The 20396-nt window shown below is 50.6% G+C and overlaps 1 protein-coding gene and 2 pseudogenes across 2 annotated transcripts in view; all 3 read left to right on the top strand.

The window, feature by feature from the left end:
- The window catches only part of LOC146833558 (E3 ubiquitin-protein ligase TRIM39-like), a 556215-nt gene that overhangs the window by 378501 nt on the left and 157318 nt on the right, over positions 1–20396 (top strand). The window lies entirely within an intron of this gene.
- On the top strand, positions 11340–13132 carry LOC146833561 (18S ribosomal RNA; annotated as a pseudogene).
- On the top strand, positions 14062–14210 carry LOC146833560 (5.8S ribosomal RNA; annotated as a pseudogene).

Here is a 20396-nt window from a genome sequence, read left to right as displayed (position 1 = left end):
TTTTCAAAAGAACTTACTACTCAGTAGAAAAATGTATTTAATTTCGTTAAAAGGGGTGGTGCAGTTCCAGAGGTTTTTAAAGAAGCAATAACTGTTTCTTTTGTTAAAGATAAAAATCCGGAAGATATAAATTCATATAGGCCCATTAGTTTGTTGAATTCCGATTATAAACTTTTGATGAAGGTATGGGCAGAGCGTTTATTTGCCGCCCAAGAAACAATTCATAGAGATCAAACCAGCTTTATAGCCGGTAGATCAATGGCGGCCAATACTCAGTTTTTAATACATGCTTGGATTATTTTAATACAAATTCCATCCCGGCTAGTATTGTAATGATTGACGCGGAGAAAGCCTTTGATCTTGTAAACTGGAAAACTTTGTTTTTCACTTTGCGGCGGTTCGGGTTTCCTCCACAGGTGGTTAATATGTTACATAATATCTACCAGGGGGCTACTGCCCAGGTCATAATTAACTCAAACTGTGCAGGAATTATAAATATAAACCGTGGAACCAGGCACGACTGCCCGCTTTCGCCATTACTTTTTACTTTTTTTATAGAACCTCTGGTTTTAAAGAGGAGTAATAACGCTGCTATCCAACCCTCGTTATTTGGTATGGCTAAATTAAAACTCTTCGCTGATATTTTATATCTGATTCCTGATAAAGAGAACCTCAAAACAGCCCTGAGGGGATTCTCGGAATTTGAGCAAATAGGCGGGTACAAAATATATGCAAATAAAACTGAGGTTCTTGCCCTTAATGCTGATTTGAATACTTTTCCCTCCTGTCTAAAGACACAACCAGCAAAAACTGATCCAATTAGATACCTTGGGACATACGTATCTAATCAGTATCATCCGCTATTTAAGCTCAACTTTGTAAAAATGAAGGGCAAGATCAAGAAGCTGCTGGAGCAATGGACACTACTCCCCCTATCGATAGTGGGTAGAGTTTCATTGATTAAAATGTCCATACTCCCGCTGCTTATTTTATTTTCTAATGTCTCGATTAAAATAAATCAGTCATACTTTAATGAAATGGATACCTTATTTAGGGAATTTATTTGGGGCAAGAAAAGTCCGAGGGTAAAATTGAACGTGGTCCAATTACCAACAGTACAAGGGGGTTTAGCGCTGCCTCATTTGAGAACTTATTATGAGGCCGCTTTTTTAGATCTAGTGTCTGGCTGGTTAGGATCTAATCCTACTAGCGATAGATTTTTTTTATAGTTATAATGACTCAAGAAATTGGAGAACGAACCCAAGTGTTTTTAAAAATTTCCAATCTTCCAAAAAAGACACGTTCTAAGACAATAAAAGATTGTTTTTAGACTCCAGCCCTTTTTTAAAAAGACAGGTTCATCTGGTCTCCAATATTAAAAATTAAGAGAAAGCAGGAGTCTTGGTCTCTAGTTGCAACTAACGCATATAAATATTTGGGAAGGCTGCGGATTCTCAGAGCTAAGGCATTTTATAGTCCAAAATAGGCCGATCTCCTGGCAAGATGTAATGACACGGGCGGAAGGCCACCGGAGGCCGACCTTTTTTGAATATTTACGCATTGTCCATCTGCTAACAAATACCAGTGGGATTTTGGACTCCCCCAATCAATGTGATAGCCCTGTATGGAGCCAATATTAAAGGGGTGGGCAACTGGTATAGGCTACTTCATACGCAGGGACAGGCTTCTGTAATTGAGACTCATCCGGTAAAAATAACTCGGGAGACCGGATGTAGGCTAGATGGGAAGGAATGGGAGCTAATGTGCCATCTAGGCAGTAAATCTTTGCGCGCTGCTAATTTCAAAAGGATGGCCTTCCTCTCAAGATGGCTCTCCTATTTAACACCGGCAGCCCTACAAAAAAGATTTCCAGGGGTAGAAAATAGGTGTTTTCGCTGCCAAACAGATGGGGAGGGTGGATGGTACCATACTTTTTTTGCATGTTCAGGACTCAGGCTTTTTTTGGAGGCAGTTTTTTGGATATTGGCAGAGTTATTGGTAAGAATAGCATGCTTGAGGCTGAAGCTGCCTTGTTTGGTATCAGTAAAGAAGATAAGATGCTATCAGAACCCGAAAAAGCCTTTGTATTTATTCATGCATGGTGGCTCGCTCCCTAATTCTGCAGAATTGGAAATCCAGTGAAGCACCTTCTCATCTGTAGTGGTTTAATAAAATGAAAAGGACCCGAAAATTTGAGTAAGCATATGCTAGGAGGGCAGGAGCTACTAAAAAATTAGAAAAAAATTGAAGTTTTTTAATAAATTGGAAAAATTTAAAGATATCATAGCATCCGGGTTGGTAAATTAATATAGCATTGTCTTTTCTAAAATGCATTAGTACTTTTTCTTATCGCACTTTAGTAGCACCTGCACTTTTAATAGTTTTAGCACTTTTTTAGAATGTATTTGATATCTTGGTTAGGGCGCTAACACTTTACTGGCATTAGCTCCCTCAATGTATTGGGAATTTCCCTCTGTTGCTGTGCTTTAGGATAAACTTGCATTTTTGTTTTTAGCGAAAAAGTATATAACTAGCTGCTATATTTTTAGTTCTGTCATTTTAAATCAAGTATTGTGAGATTGCCATTCTGAGATTTTTTGTAGAAACTGGTTTGAATTTTAATGAAAATGATTTGTTGTATATTATGTATTTCTTGAACCTATTGCTCTGCTCAATAAAAAAAAAGAGAATTATTAATCTCCACTAACCAGGACACCGGGAGGCTGAAAGGCTGAGCAGATCCGCCAGAACTGGAAGCTATGACCGCTCGCCAATGTAGGGGTCACTTCTAGGAAGTGATTTCTGTTTTCCATTATTAAAGCAAGAGCGCACTGTCTGGGAGGAATCCTTCACAGTAGCGCTTCATTCACGCTCTCCAACGTTCCGGGTTTCCCCTCACGGGGTTCGCACTGCTTGCTGCGCTCGCATAGTTTCGTGGATACGTTAGACGCATGAATCATGAAATCACATACTCAGCAGTGAAGTGTCAGACGGTGTGACACCAACTCTCCGAATCTCACTTTTTTCTGTCGGAGTTTGGAGGGGTGGCGGGGAGGGCATGGGAACAGGGCACACGGGTATCAAAGGAGGGACGAGCAAGGGTGGAAAAGACCCCTGCAGCCGCCACCAGCAGGGCTGCCTCTGGCTGGAAATTCCCAGAGGAACTGCAGACTGTACGACTCATCCAGTGGGAAGCAGAGCTTCCGTTATACCAATAAAAAGCAATTATCGCGTAAGGGGGGTGCTTATGGTGGGCCAAAAGGAAGTTCGCCTCAAAACTAGGGGGCTTATTTACAAGCACAGAGTTTAGGGGTCGAGGGAGATGCGGTAGAGTGGAAAGACGATGAAGGGAAAATAAGGAAAGGAAGAGCAGGAATATGACACCACAGAGACGGGAGAGATCGAGAGACAGACGAGTGGGACTAAAGAGTACGCAGTGACAGGTGGGAGAAATATAGACCGAAAGCGAGACAGATTAGAAGGATAGGTGATAGACACACAACAGACAAGTGACTGAGAGACAGCCGAGTCAGAGAATGGAAGACCTGCTGTGAGAGTGCCAGAGTATGCGAGACGTCATGTAGGCACAGATGTAAAGTAAAACAACCAAGATGGCCGCTGCATGCGAGTTTACACAGTGGTAGTCTGGGAATGTAGTTTTTTAAAACCAGTTCCAAATGCTTACCATGCAGTGTGTGGAGCAGTGGCGAGACATGTCCAGTCAATAAGTGCTCCTGGTGGCGTAGAGCAAGCTGCAGCTGTTCTCCTGCGAGAGGTCTCAGAGCCCTCAGTGTGCGTCCCGGCCTTTCGGCTACTGGGCTATTAAGCGGAGTTGGGTCTTTGATCCTCGGCACTAGAGTCCGGAACATACTGGCTGCAGCATGGTGGGTCCCACAGTCCCACCCCTCGTGTGCAGCTGCAGTTGTGAACAGTACGGCAATGGAGAGACCAAATAAGAGGTGAAGGAAGAGAGCGAGAAAAAAATGGAGCGAGAGGAGGCTGCTTTCAGTCACTTGCTGAGAAAGAGCACAAGGACAGGCCAGAGTCAGATGTGTCCTACATTTAAAAGAAAGGTTATAAGGATGGCTGCAAAGGTCCCGATAAATCAGAACCCATCTAGGGTTCTCCGGAAAATAGCATATTTAGATCCCGAATCAACTAGGAGTAGAATGGATACAACCGATGGATGCACTGAAAGCCAAGGAAGGAAAGATACAAAGAGGCAGAGGATCAGAGTTGCCTGATGGAAAGAAAAGCGGCAAGGAAACCTAACAAATGTGAGCAGATAATATAAAAAAAAAGAAGGGACTGAAAGGCGGGCCTAAAGGTCTCCAAAGCAGCGCTTGCGCCCTGTGTATGCGAGACCTAACAAGCCTGGGAGTGGTGCGTGCACGCGCAGTCTTCACTTTTCAAGCACTGCACTCATGCTTGTGGTGCGCCGCTGTTCGCTCCCACAAGGTGCATGCCGCCATAAGCATGGGTGCAGTGCTTGAAAAGTGAAGACCGATGGCTAAAGGCCCTCCTAGAGCAGCGCATGCGTGCTGCCTAGACGAGACCTAAAAAGGAGGCGGCAAGGGTGATGGGTAATATACTTGAGAAGAAGTTAAGCAATGGGGCTATCATAATCTTGATTGTCTCAGCTCGACACCACCAAGTGATATATTTAGGGGACCATGCATTCAATAGGTCTTTTATTTGGGACAGGTTTTTGTTTTCATTAGTAGCATGTGAGATTTTTAAATCTTTGTCAAAGTAGACACCCAAGCATTTAAATTAGTTGGATTGCCACCTCAGGCCAGAGTCAGCAATCACCGTCTGACTGCAGTGGACATTTAGCTGAAAGGCCTCTGTCTTGTCACGGTTGATGGAGTAACCAGAGACCGAAGAGTATCTTTGTCTCTCGCATAATATGGGCTATGGCCAAATCTGCTTCTTCAGTAAAAAAGAACATCAACTGCATATGCCGTGACTAGTTGTCTACCGGAGCTTAAGTGGACACCCTTAATATTATGGTTGTGTTTGAAAGCTGTGCGCAATGGCTCAACCAGTAGGAAAAGCAGCGGGGAGAGCGGGCAGCCCGGTCATGTGCCTTGAGACAGTGGGAAGGATTGGGAAAGGTGACCATTTGCCGTGACTTTCACAATTGAGTATACAGCCATCGCCATGCTTATAAAATCCTCCCTAAGTGATATTTGTGTAGTGTTGATTGTAGGGAGGACCAAGAGGCCTTTTCAAATGCCTTTTTCGGCATAGAGTGCCTGAGCTGCTGCCAGGGATTCAATAAGTTTATCTTTAAGTGCATGACAGACTAGTCTTAATATTGTCCGCGGCAAGTCTCCCCTTGAGAAAACCAGTCTAAGTAGGAGGAATTAGTTTTAATGTTTCAAGCCTGTGCGCGATAATTTTGGTATATATTTTGTAATTAAGATTGAATAACGATATGGGTCCATAATTTGGCATCCAGATCCTTCCCCTTCTTTGGGATGACCATTAGTGTGGCCTCAGTTGCCGTGCCAGACATGGACCAAGATTCTGGGAATTGGTGGACGACTGCTTTCAATGGGACCGTCACCAGGTCTGAAAATATTTGATAGAATTTACCTCAATACCCGTCTGGACCCAGTGCATTCTCAGATTTAGGGCTGTGAATGGCTTTCAGAATCTCTCTCATCAATGTGTAGATTGAAATTAAGTTGGTCTGCCTGGCTTATGTGTGGAAGGACACAGGAATGTAGATATTCATTACACCTGTCTATGGCTATTGCTTTATTGGAGTTATATAGGTCAGAATAGAATTGCCTAAAGGTATCCAAGATGCCCTGGGTAGATAATGCCAAATGCCCAGCTGTGTTTCTAATTGCAGGTATAAGTGATCGGTTAGTGTAGTTCAGGTAGTTAGCCAGTGTTTTCCCTGTGTGTTCCCTGCTTTGTTCCCCTAGGTCAAGTTCCAAGGATACACAGGCATGGTCTGAGATAACAATTGCTTCAATTTTGGGATCTCTGGACATAACCAGCAGCGTTTGCGAACTATAATTGATCCTGGAGAAAGTTATGCGAAAGGGAGTAAAATGTCTCCATACATCAACCAGTTTATTTTCGCATCATGTTATGTTTGTGATCTTACTAAGGAGTTTGTTTCGATAGCCTAACTAGGGACCCATCCATCAGAAGGCTGAAATCCCCCCCCCCCCCTCCCAAGTATCACTTCTAAGTTATACGGCAGCTCTGAGATTAGTTTGTCCAGTTCTTTCCAGAATTCTACCGAGTTGTAATTTGGGGCATAAATATTCACAATACAAAATTCCGTGCGAGACAGCACTGTGATTTCAGACGTTTTTGAAATTATGGTAAGGACCCTATTTTTCTTCTGTATTGCTGGGGCAAACCCAACCTCCGGCACCTTGCATTTGTCACCCCGAGTGGGACGGGCTTGCTCAGACGTGAGTCCCGTGCTCTCCATGCCACTGGAATCAAGCTATCCTGGCTGAAGTGGGGTGAAACACCGAAACCGGTCCTAGGATGCTTGTTTCCGGTTCAGGGAGGACCTGGCTTGGCAATTTGGACTGGACTGTTCCCATGAGGCACAGGGTCAAAACTGATTTGCATATGGCCAGGTCCAAACTGGGGTGGCATGGTGAGCAAAAAAACGATGGATTTAGGCCCAGATCTCTGTACTGGGGTGAATGTATGACATTGTTATGCATTCTGTCCAACTGTTTTTGCAACCTCCGGCACCCACCTGGAGTAAAATCTAGCATCCTTAATGGACTCAAGGTGTTTCCTGTAATAAGATATCCCCTTTTTAGCTTATTGCAGTATTCCGCAATTGTTTTTCATTTGACAGGTTGGTTCAGACCCTTTGTATTTGATGAGAAAATGTTAATGGTGGATGGCATTATGTCTAAATACTGCAGTAGCTGTGTAGAGTGGTCAGATATTATAAGCTTGCGTGCCCACCCTCTTTGTGTATGTGGAAGCAGTTGGGTATGTGGGGAAATAATTATTGGGAAATGCATCGAGCACCAGCGGATGTCTGATGGAGCCATAATGGGTCTGTAAGGTTCATGCTGCTTTATGGAGATATGGTGTCTTAAGACGGGCCTGTCTGTCATGTGTTGGAGGAGTTTGGAATGGGTAAAGGCAAGGGTAGAGAGTAGAAAGATGTAAGACCAACAGATACACTAAAAAGCAAAAAATAAACCCCTGATCAAAAACGCTCCCACAAAACGCGACCAGAGCTCATTTCTCCACCCTTCAACTGACTGGAGCAAGGTAGGCTTAAGGACCGATTGACCGCCACTACAACGCCCCCACAATCCAGCAAACAGCAGAGCAAATGAACCTGTATGATCCACGTATATAGGTACAGGTGGTGCAAGAGGCAGGTAGATGACCCCACCCCACCCATGGCTGCATATTGAGGCCCAATGAGTCAACCCACTCCCTCTCATATCAACATTATCTATACGCCATATAGCAAAACTGCCTCTGGAACACTTAAAGTTCCTAATAGTAAACACAGTATCTGCTCTTCGCCGGAAAGATATACTGTTAACTAGGAGAATGTCCAGCTCAGAAGAGGCCTCTCTGTGGCAGAACCATAAAATTAAAATGGAGGGGAAAACAATATATTGGGAAATTTGTGCCAATAGAGGCAGAAACAACATAAGTGACCTGGGTACTTGAGACCACCCTATAACCTTTTCTAACCTGTGCAAGAATTTTGGTAAGTTTAGGAAGCCTGGGCACTCTGCGTCACAACTCTACAAATTGCTTGAACCAGTCAAACATTTGTTGAGAGCTGGGAAAAAAATGGACATCCCACTCCCAAGCTTCACATAACATGCCCTTCTCGAATGCATTGTGGAAGAAAATATGGCTTTACCACTTCAAAGCAAAAATCACCCCGCTCCTAGCACAAACTAGACTTTGGTCTATACATAAAACTTTTTGAACACCAGTTAGACTACATAAGATCGGCCTGCCCATATTGGATGTCTGTTGGAGATGCGAGAACTGCACAGCTTCCTTAGATCACATGCTCATTTCCTGTAAAATGGTAAAAAAATGGAGAAAAATTCAAAACCTGCTATACGATATCTTTGGGATGCTGCACAAGATTGAATTCTTGTCAGCTCTATTGGGGCTAACAGGGTGCACATGAACACCAGTGCTATCTGAGCCAAACATGATGTTGTTAAACCTGCAACTGTCGGTGGGCACCAATGTGGTTCCGATGGCGTGGAAATCACTCAGCAATCCCTTTCAAATAATGGTGGAACATGCGATGTTATATTAGAAGTGAAGATAACAATATATGTAGGGCTTCACTCCTCCAACAGCTCCAGACGCTTATAGGACTCCCTAGAAAGCAAACCATCTCAGATGGTAGTTCATGAAACGCACAGCAAGCCTGTGAAATGCACTTCGGGTGCCTACAGGTGGGGTCTATATTCAGTTTTGGAATGATGGTCCTGTCAATCTTGCACACCATAGTCCCCTCTTCCTCCCTCTCTCATCTTCTTTACTTCCTTTTTTCTCTTTCCTTTTTCTTTGCTTTATTTCTTTCGTTGCTGGTGTTTGTTTTTATATTACTGCTTGGGTAAATTCACTTCTATTGAGGGGTATTAGATGTCTCTCCACCATTGGGGATAATTCTCAATCCTCCTAGGGATGTTTATGGTAGGATGTTACCCTTGTTTTAACCTCATACTTTTTACGTCCCTTACTCTGAATGTAATCCTTTCCATTAAGGATATCTTGTAGTACAAATCTTGTATTACGAGTATTGTCAACTTTCAGGACAAACCCCAGTGTGATGGATACTGTCACCTCTTGAAGTGTACTGTATTTTCCATAATCAATGTAAAACTTAATAAAAATGTTTGAACAAAGATTTTGATATTCCAAATTGCAGGAATTCTATTTTTCACCATGGGCTGTTAGTCGATAACTGAATTTTAGACACTGCTGGCCATTAATAAATCCGGTTTAATATCCGGATTTTGATCTCAGAAGTGCTTTCCTAAAAACTGCTTTGTTACCCCCTCAATCGGTCATTTATTGAAAGAAAGCCCAGTTAAACATTTCCCTCTACACCCAAATCTATCCTTCACTTGTGGTATGACAGAAGCAGAGAAACTTGGAAAATGTGCTGCCTCCCATATTGACTAACCCTGGGCGGAGTTGGTGTAGTGCCAGTACACCGAGTTCCACAGAACTATGAAAAAAATCTGTGGAACAGGAGCCCGCGTCCTGCAGCCAGCCGAGGGTCTGTGTGCCCAGGACGGGGGTCCCTCATGCCCGGGCAGGCTCCCAGATAACCCTGGCCTGGCGCACGGGTGACCAGAAAGGGGGGGGTACCCTTCCTCCGTATTACTAGGGACAGGGTACTCAAACACCTCTTGGCCTAGCAGTCCTGAGCCGGCAGTTGGACTGGCCAGGATGTCCCCTCCTCCAGCCCGGGGATCCGTCCCCGGCCCAATGTGTGGTGTGGTGCCCAGTATGGGGGCCTGCGGGCCCTGGGAGGCCTCGCATCTACCCGGGAACCCTGACGGGGCCTAGGGCCCCCAGGCACAGTGTTCTGGCCTGCCACTCCGCCAGGGGCTAGAGATTGGGTTCCTGCCGGGCCTGGGGACCCCCCCCCCCTCGCTTGGCTGGGTTCAAGAGCTCTGTCTGGGGAACGGGAAGGGCAGCCTCACCTGGGCTCTGTCCTTGGGCCTGTCGCATGGCAGGGTTCCGCTGGCCCGGGGAGGCTTTCCCTGCGACTCTGGGCCAGGGAGACTTGCTGGGTCAAGGGGCCCCACCGGGCCCCAGGTCGGGTGCTCCAGCCTTGGGCCCCATCCCCCGGCCTGCCGTTCTGCCAAAGACCGAGACAGGGTTCCGTTGTGCCCGGGGAACCTCCCCCTGCTTGGCTGGGTTCAGGGGCTCCAGTCAGGGGGCCCCTAAGGGCCCAGGGGAGGGCGGCCTCCCCACCTTGGGCTCCATCCTCTGGCCTGCCACATGGCAGGGTGCCCGGGACAGCGTCCTGTGGGCCCGGGCTTCCCCTGCGCCTCTGGGCCCGGGAGCCCTGGCTGGGTCCAGAGGCTCCTCCGGGCCTTGGGTCGGGTGCTCTAGCCCTGGGCCCCATCCCCTGGCCTGCAGCTATGTTGAGGGCCTGGGGTGGGGTCCATTGGTCCCGTGTGGACCTCCCCACTTCACCTGCTTGTCAAGGTGTCTGTGGGCCCTAGGTCGGAGGGCCTGTCGGGGCCCCCCCCCCCTCGCAGCCCCATGGCTGAGGCCCAGCTGGGGCCCCGGGCCTCTGGCCCACCATACCTCTGCGCCCGCTAACCCTTTCGTTAGGGCACAGAACAACCAGATTGCTGCCCTTCGAGCCCGGCAATCTGGTCGCGCCTTTCCCTTTGGCCAACTGGTCGCATGTATTCCCTCGGCCATCTGGACGTGCCCAATGCTTTTCAGTAGGTTGACCAGATGGCTGGGCTTCCCTGGAAGTCCCGCTGAGGGCTCATTTGCCTCCCCGATCCCAGCAAGGGCTCCAGGAGGTCGAGAACATTCGCGCCTTGGGTCCCCTCTGTCACCTTGTGTGCACGGATTACAAGAAAGAAGGGTATTTTTCCTCCGGATTACTAGGGAGAGGGTCAGTCAGACCTCCGTGAGGTCGGGCGATTCAGAGACAGTGGAAGGCAGCACCCAGGCCTGCCCACCTGCCCGGTCCATGCCTGCATCTCCGCCCCTACCTAATGGGCCTTTGCTCCGGGCCTGCTCGCCCCGGGAGCAGGCAGACTCGCGAAGCCAGCATCCCATATGCAGGGCGGCCTGCCAGGGGAGGCCTTGGATGTACTCCGATTGGTTCAGCACTCTGTCGGTTTAGGGATGGACTGCTTGGCCAGACTACCAGCAGAGCAAAAGCTTAGTGGCCCCGGCTGCTCGTGCTCCTCGGTGGTCCGACCCGAGCGGCAGGGGTCGGGTGGCGCTAGGCCCTCAGACTCTGCCACCCGGCATGTCAGTAGGCCCAGCATGCCAAGCTGTCACCCCTCTCCGCCCAGCACATGTTCATAGCAGCTCGGAACAACTGTTCCGAGGGATGCTACCACAGCCAGGCTTCAGCACCCCTACATCTCGCTGAGGCTGCGCCTCGGCCAGCCTCTCTTCCGGTGGAGATGGCTGGGCCCGCCAGTGCCTGTACGACCACACCTCTCCACCCCTCAAGCGAGCCCTCCTGCCCAGGCGTGTGGGCTACTTCCCTTAGCAGGCTCCCAAGAGGGAGGGGGTGTGCGAAGGTTGCCCGTTCGGGGAGACAGGCCCGCGGCTCCCTAACCCACCCCATCAGCAGGTGTGGTTACCTGGTTGATCCTGCCAGTAGCATATACTTGTCTCAAAGATTAAGCCATGCACAAGTAAGTACACACTGCCGGTACAGTAAAACTGCGAATTGCTCATTAAATCAATTATAGTTCCTATGATCGCTCCATCTGCTACTTGGATAACTGTGGTAATTCTAGATCTAATACATGCCGACAAGCGCTGACCTACCGGGATACGTGCTTTTCTCAGACCAAGACCAATCCGGCCTCTCCCGGCTGCTTTAGTGACTCGATAACCTTGGGTCGATCGCACGTCCCCGTGACGGCGACAATACATTTGGATGTCTGCCCTAACAACTTTCAATGGTTCTTTCTGTGCCTACCATGGTGACCACGGGGAATCAGGGTTCGATTCCGGAGAGGGGGCCTGAGAAACGGCTACCACATCCAAGGAAGGCAGCAGGTGCGCAAATTACCCACTCCCGAGTCAGGGAGGTAGTGACCAAAAATAACAATACAGGACTCTTTAGAGGCCCAGTAATTGAAATGGGTACACTTTAAAACCTTTAACAAGCATCCATTGGAGGGCAAGTCTGCTGCCAGTAGCCGCGGTAATTCCAGCTCCGATAGTGTATTTTAAAATTGCTGCAGTTAAAAAGCTTGTAGTTCAATCTTGGGATCGAGCTGGCGGTCCGCCGTGAGGTGAGCTACTGCCTGTCCCAGCCCCTGCCTCTCGGCGCCTCTTGATGCTCTTGACTGAGTGTCCTGGGGTCTGAAGCGTTAACTTTGGAAAAAAATAGTGTTCAAAGCAGGCCGGGCGCCTGAATACTTCAGCTAGGAATAATGGAATAGGACTCTGGTTCTATTTTGTTGGTTTTCGGAACTGGGGCCATGATTAAGAGACGGCCGGGAGCATTCGTATTATGCCGCAGAGGTGAAATTCTTGGACCGGCGCAAGACGAACCAAAGCAAAAGCATTAGCCAAGAATGTTTTCATTAATCAAGAACGAAAGTCGGAGGTTCGAAGACTATCCGATACAGTCATAGTTCTGACCATAAACGATGCAGACTAGCGATCCGGCGGTGTACTCCCATGACCCACCGAGCAGCTTCCGGAAAACCAAAGTCTTTGGGTTACGGGGAAGTATGGTTGCAAAGCTGAAACTTACAGGAATTGACGGAAGGGCACCACCAGGAGTAGAGCCTGCGGCTTAATTTGACTCAACACTGGAAACCTCGCCTGGACACGGAAAGAATTGACACATTGATAGCTCTTTCTCGATTCTGTGCGTGGTGGTGCATGGCTGTTCTTAGTTTGTGGAGCGATTTGTCTGGTTAATTCCGATAACGAACGAGACTTCTCCATGCTAACTAGTTATGCGACTCTCAGCGGTCGGTGTCCAACTTCTTAGAGGGACAAGTGGCGTTCAGCCACACGAGATCGAGCAATAACAGGTCTGTGAGGCCCTTAAATGTCTGGGGCTGCACATGCGCTACACTGAATGGATCAACCTGTCTCTTCCCTTCGCCGACAGGTGCGGGTAACCCGCTAAACCCGGTTTGTGATAGGGATTGGGGATTGCAATTCTTTACCATGAACTAGGAATTCCCAGGAAGTGCGGGTCATAAGCTCGCGTTGATCAAGTCCCTGCCCTTTGTACACCACCAGTCGCTACTACTGATTGGATGGTTTAGTGAGGTCCTCGGATCTGCCCCACTGGGGTCGGTAACGGCCCAGGCGGAGCGCCGAGAAGACGATCAAACTTGACTATCTAGAGGAAGTAAGTCGTAACAAGGTTTCCATAGGTGAACCTGCAGAAGGATCATTAACGGCGGAGCAGCCTGAGCGTTGGACGGCGCCAGCCCGAAACCCTTGGCCACCTCCTGCAAGCACACCCTAGGCACAGGGCCCGGCCCAGCCCTGATGCGCCCAGGCCGGCGGAGCAGTCCGTGGCCCCATGGGATGCTTGGGTGAGGACCGGGCCTCAGCTGGTCTTCCTCCTCCGGGGGAGGACCTGACAGAGGGACGGAGTGGCCCCTGGTCCCTGTTACTCACTCTGGGAGGGGCAGAATGGTGGGCCCTCCAGAGAAAGACCTCTCGCTCACCCGGCAGGACCCCTGAAATGGGGGGGAAACCGAATGGCAGTGCCTGCCAGAGCTGGGACCACCCCCCACCCTGAAAGGCCCTGCCGCCCCCGGGCCCTCCCGGCCCATCCGGGCTTCAGGCGAGAGAGGAGTGGCCATTCTCGTACGGCAGGGCGGCCTGGAAGGAGCAGAGGGCCTGCGAGGGGACCCCCCTGCTGCACTCGGTGGGAGGCACGCGGTATGGTGATCCACCTGGCTCTCCCCTTCCAGTGCCTCCGACACGATCAAGGGTGGGGTGGACGGACAGCTCATGTGAAGGTGGGGCGACCCTCCTTCGTTGCCAGGTACCCGGTTTGACCTGGTCCCGTGCTGCCAGGCCGAGGGGTTTGAAGACTTGCGCTATCCCTCCCAGTTACCTCGGGAGGGAATGGCGGTGGTGGGGCTGCTGCCCCTGTTGCACCGGGAGCCCCCCTCGCCTGTGGGGGGGGGATTCCCAGTTCGAGCGCATTGTAATGCTTTTTTCCTCCCAACAGTGCAGTCTGACTCCCAGAGGGTAAGCTTTGAACGGGCGCCACGAGCAAACTTGCCGTGCAGGTGGCGGACAGACTGCATTGCCTACCTCCTGCCTCTCCTGCACCTGCAGGTGAGCGAACGTTTTTGAAAAGTTGCCTGTGACTCTTGGCGGTGAATCACTCTACTCGCACTTCAATGAATGCAGTGCTGTGAGAATTAGTGTAAATTGCAGGACACCTTGATAATCAAAACTTCGAACGCACCTTGCGGCTGTGGGTTCCTCCCGGGGCTATGCCGGTCTGTGGGTCGGTCGATCGTCAATCGCCCTGGGGCTTCCACGGGAAGCAGCTGGGGCCATCACAGGGTTAGCTCCGCTTCCCTTTGTCCCCCCCACAAGGACAGACCCCCTGATTGCCTGTGGCAGGATCCCTCACCAGGTCCTTCCACTGAGGCACGCCACTGGCTTGCCTAGCCCCGCTCCCCGCCTCGCCTGGGGAGGGGGGTCCAGCGACTGGTGTGCCCTGGGCCCGTCCCGGCGCACCTGGCTCTGTTGCTGTCCCACCGGCTGCCCGTGCACACGTACCTTGGGCGCCTACCTCTCCCCAGGAAGCCGGCCGGAGGGCAAAACCCCTCCAGATCTGATCCGGGGAAAGGGGGTCTGCGCTGCTGGGACCCCAGGCCCCTGCCAGGGCCTGGCCTTCCCCGGCAGCTCCCCCTGATGCTTCGGCATTTTTTTCCTACTACGACCTCAGATCAGACGTGGCGACCCGCTGAATTTAAGCATAGTTCGAGGCATGTGGGCTGCTGAATTCATATCTGTGCATAGATCGCCGCCTAGTGTTGGGTCCGGATGTTTGCACGTTGTTGTCCTGGAAGAGTCTTCGAAGTATCCTGGGATAGGTGACTCCTCCCCTGGACTACAGTGCGCATGGGCATCCTCTCCATCCTCAGATTGTTTTTTTCCGCCATTGGGTTCGGATGTGCTATCTTGACTCAAGTTAGGAAAAAAAAATTCGAGGCCAAAAGGCCTTTAGTTCGCGTCGGTACTGTTTCTCGATCGGTATCGATAGTATCTTTGTTAGTTTACTAACTTCCAGACCCAACTTTTCGCATCTTACCTGACCATCGACCCGACATAGACGATGGAATCGAGGACACCATTCAAGAGGTGTCCGGTATGCAATGCGAAATATCCCCACATCGACGTCCATCCGGTGTGCAACAAATGCCTTTCGCCGGATCATGACGAATCTACATGCATGGCCTATGCCCGGTTCCGATTCAAGAAGACTCTATGGAATCGACGAGCGGCGAGGCTCGAGGCACAGCACGCGGCACCGGCCCCGGCCGACATCTTCAATGCCGAGACCGAAGATGTCGAAGAATTGGGGAACCTACCCTCCAGTCCCGCTTCCGAACATGACTCCGGATCGGAAGACGTCGACGAAACACTCTTTCGCAGAGATGAAGACGACACCGAGGTAGGAGACTACAATGAGGCCTTAGGGGCCGAAGAGAGTAGCTCCGTTGACGAGCAAGGCCTACCCGTTCAGACTGAAGAGAGCCCAGTGCAACAGTCTATGGCTCCGGTCGAGGGATCGCCTTCGGGCCTTACCCGAGACCTATCCCGCAGTTCTTCGGCCCCGCCCTCGGGCCCGGCCTCGGACATTCAGCGGCAGCCATTAATGCCCAAACCGGCTGGTTTCCCTTCTTCGAAACCGAAACCAAAAGCTCTACTGGTTCGATTGAAACCGAAACCGAAAGTGGCGCTGGTCGGATCAAGGCCTTCCACACCTTCGACGCCATCGAAACGCGTCGGCACCGAGCGCACCAAGCGAGACTTCGGTGCCGAACTCGAAGCGGCCGACGTCGGAGTCGGCATACGGAAAAAGGCCTTCGGTGCCACCAAACCTGCTCTGCTCCCGGCACCGACGCAATCGACTCCGACCCCAAAGGTCAAACTGCCTGCTGCGTCTCACATCGCTTCGACGGCAACACCAAAGCCTCATGCATCGAAGACGTCGACGGCCATTCCCGCCCCTCGACTCGATGACCCACCGGCGCCGAAAAAGTCCACGGCCGCCTCTACAGAACCGGTCGGCGCTAAAGACTCGAGGGTGCTCCAGATGCGACCCGTTGCGGCGCAAAGCAGCAAAACCAAAACGGTCCTCCAGGACACGTCTGGCTCCGAGCCAATAAAAGCTCCAGCAGCCTCTTCGGCGCCAGCCAAAATTACTTTTGGCCTGCCACCATCCACGGCCCCGAAACTGTTCCAAATCAGGACACGGGTCACCCACACCACGGTCACACCTGCAGACCGCTCTGCTGAGACGTCTCCATCACATCTCATCGACGCCGACACCGGCAGGATGATTATCCACAAACGGAGGATAACTTCGGAGCCAGCTTTGGACTCCTTCCGGATCCCACTAAAAAGAAAGCTGCCTGTGGTTTCAGAACCTGTCCTTTACGAACCTTTCCACTCACCCTACCAGGATCCACAATCCTTCTCTCCCACACAGTCCGACACGGATGCGTTGGAGGACTACATGGGTGACCAAGTCCCCTACCACGGAGACATGGACCCTGTCGACCAACAGGACCCTGATCAAGCTTGGGATGACCCTGTGGACCCAGGTGCACCTCTAGATGCACAGGACCCGCAACTCTATGGAGCAAAAACATCTCCCACAGAAGACACTGCAGCGTTCAACGCTCTAATTGAACGTGCTGCGGCCAATCATGGGGTGCAGCTTCACTCTGACACCGTCGAGGACGACTTTCTTATGGACACTTTCGCATCCTCAGAAAGGCATGTAAAGACTCTGCCCATGTTGAAAGGGGTCCTCAAACCAGCCAAGGACATCTTCACGGAACCCACCAGGGCAAGGGTGATAAACCCCAGGATCGACAAGAAATACAGATCAGCGCCTGGGGACCCTACTTACATCAGAGGCCAATTACCTCTAGACTCCATTGTCATTGCGAATGCTCGCAAGAGGGCACACTCGCAAACGACAGGTGACGCTCCTCCCCCGGACAAAGAGTCCAAGGTGTTAGAGACCTCTGGCAAACGGGTTGCCGCCCAGGCTGCCAACATATGGCGCATAGCCAATACTCAAGCGCTCCTCGCTCGCTACGATAGAGCGCACTACGACACCTTAGAGCAACTACTCCAACATCTCCCTGACCAATTCAAAGAAGGTGCAGAAATCCTTATCAGGGAGGGACAGCTCCTCACAAACGCATCCATCAAGTGTGCACTGGATGCCGCAGACACAGCTGCCAGGGCAATAAACACAAGCGTCATGCTGCGACGACATGCCTGGTTGCGAATCTCCGGATTCAAACCTGAGGTGCAAAATAATATACTCAACCAGCCTGTCAACCCCGACTATTTATTCGGGCCGGAGGTTGACACCACCCTTGAGAAGATAAAAAAGGACACGGACACTGCAAAGTCCATGGGGGCTCTCCAGACTCAGTCCTTTCGGAGCGGCTCCTTTCGCCGCCCCGGAAATAGAGGAGCAGGTAGAGGATAGGGGTCACAGCAGACATACAACAAGGGCAATACACAAACCACGTACGATAAAAACACCCGGGGTGGATATCGTGGCTCCAGTACAAAGGGCAGAGGACGCGGCTACGGCAACACCAGGTCCTCCCCCAAGAACAAGCAGTGACGCCCTCTCCCTTCCTCCCGACCACATAACACCTGTCGGGGGAAGGCTACAGAGGTTCCTGTCCACGTGGAACTCCATCACCACGGACAGGTGGGTCAAAGATATTGTCAAATACGGTTACTGTCTAGAGCTAACCTCCACTCCACCCACAATACCTCCAAGAAACCGTCCTATGTCCTCAGAGCACTTCACGCTCTTACAGCAGGAGGTGCAAAGTATGCTTCTAAAAGGCGCTATAGAGGTCGTACCCGTCCACGAGCAGGGTACGGGAGTGTACTCCCTGTACTTCTTAATACCGAAAAAGGACGGGTCGCTCAGACCTATATTAGACCTGAGACCCCTGAACCGATACATTCTTTCCGAGCACTTTCACATGCTCACTCTACAGCAAGTCCTTCCGCTTCTCAAGCAGGGAGACTTCCTGGCCACACTGGACCTCAAGGATGCGTATTTCCACATACCCATTCACCCCTCACACAAAAAATACCTCCGGTTCACTGTTCAGGGGCAGCACTACCAATTCAAAGTCCTTCCCTTCGGCGTGACAACAGCACCCAGGGTTTTCACGAAGTGCCTAGCTACTGTGGCGGCACATCTACGGAGGCAGCACATACACATCTACCCCTACCTGGACGACTGGCTCGTTCAAGCAAAGTCAGCCCAGCACTGTGCCAGCCACATGTCCCGCACCATTCACCTCCTTCACAGTCTGGGATTCTCACTAAATTACCCAAAATCCCATCTCCAGCCCGCACACGTACAACAGTACCTAGGTGCGACTATAGACACTCTGGCGGCCACAGCTCAGCCAAATTTAGTGAGGATCAACAGCATGCAAATGCTGATTTCCAAGTTCAAACCCCAACACTCCCTTCCTGCGCGAGTGTTCATGCAGTTGATAGGCATGATGGCCTCCTGCATTTTCATAGTCCCGCACGCGAGATTACATATGCGCCCGCTTCAGGAGTGCTTAGCACGTCAGTGGAATCAGGCTCACGGACAGCTGAAAGACCTAGTGTTGGTGAGCGGTCGGGCATACAACTCTCTGCATTGGTGGAATCCACAAAACCTTTGCAAGGGCCGACCGTTCCAAGAGCCTGTTCCACAGATAATACTGACAGCGGACGCGTCTCTCCAGGGATGGGGAGCCTATGGACAACACAACAGAAGAAGATGCACATCAACCTTCTGGAACTGATGGCAATCTTCCTCGCAATGAAAGCATTCAAAGTACACTTGTGCAACAAAGTCGTGTTGATCCGGACGGACAACATGACCGCCATGTACTACATACAAAAGCAGGGAGGAACACACTCTCCACAGTTGTCTCATCTGGCTCAAAGCATGTGGAAGTGGGCCATTCAGAGGAACATGTTCCTCATGGCAGAACACCTCCCAGGCAAGGACAACCAGATGGCGGATCTGCTCAGCAGACACAGCCACCAGATGCACGAGTGGGAGCTACACCCGTCAGTACTCCAGCCGTACTTCCAGCAGTGGGGTCATCCAGAGATAGACCTCTTCGCCACAAGCGAAAACGCAAAATGCCAAAGCTTTGCCGCCAGGTTCCCACATCCGCAGTCGCAGGGCAATGCGATATGGATGAACTGGTCCGTCAGATTTGCGTACGCTTTTCCCCCAGCGCCGTTGATACCGCTGGTGGCTCGCAAACTCAGACCACACTCCCTGACACTCGTCCTGGTTGCTCCTACGTGGGCACACCAGCCATGGTACACCACCTTTCTCGAACTTTCCGTGGTGCCGCATCAAAGGCTGCGGATCAAACCCGCGCATTTGACGCAGAACCATGGAGAGATTCAGCACCCAGATCCGCAACAGCTGAACCTGGCAATCTGGCTCCTGAAGTCCTAGAGTTTGGCTACCTCAACCTGCCACCTGACTGCATGGACATCATTAAGGAGGCCAGGAGACCCACTACTAGAGCTTGCTATGCAGCCAAATGGAAAAGGTCCGTCATTTATTGCAATAATAATGACATTAACCCGCTGGACGCATCCATCCAAAACATCATTTGTTACCTCTTACACCTATACCGATGCAATCTGGCGTACACCTCTATACGTGTCCATTTGACCGCAATGTCAGCCTATCTGCAGACCAGGCAGCACCTCTCACTATTCAGAGAGCCTGCCATCAAAGCATTCTTGGAAGGACTCAAACGAGTCATTCCACCAAGCCACCCACCGGCTCCAATGTGGAACCTCAACTTGGTCCTCACACGCCTAATGGGTCCACCCTTTGAACCTCTACACTCATGCGAGATTCAATTCCTCACCTGGAAAGTAGCTTTCCTAGTAGCGATCACTTCTTTACGAAGAGTTAGTGAACTCCAGGCACTAACCGTTCAAGAGCCATTTATACAGGTTCACGCCAACAGGGTCGTACTACGTACCAACCCAAAATTCATGCCCAAGGTAATATCGCAGTTCCACATGAATCAAACCATTGAACTGCCCGTTTTCTTCCAAATCCCACAAACTGTCGCAGAAAGAGCACTCCATACACTAGATGTAAAGAGGGCCCTCATGTACTACATCGACAGGACTAAACCCTTTAGGAAGACAAAACAACTGTTCGTTGCCTTTGCCCCACACCACAAAGGTAACGCCATCTCCAAAGCAGGGATAGCCAGATGGATCGTTAAATGTATTCAAATTTGTTATCAAAAGGCAAAACGCACATTAACGATTCCCCCACGAGCCCACTCAACACGTAAGTTAGGGGCCTCCATGGCTTTTCTAGGAAATATTCCCCTGCATGATATATGTAGAGCAGCCACCTGGTCCACTAC

This window comes from Triturus cristatus, chromosome 4_2 (genome assembly GCF_964204655.1).
Source record: "Triturus cristatus chromosome 4_2, aTriCri1.1, whole genome shotgun sequence".
Classification (NCBI taxonomy): domain Eukaryota; kingdom Metazoa; phylum Chordata; class Amphibia; order Caudata; family Salamandridae; genus Triturus; species Triturus cristatus.
This window is presented reverse-complemented; position numbering and strand designations above follow the sequence as displayed.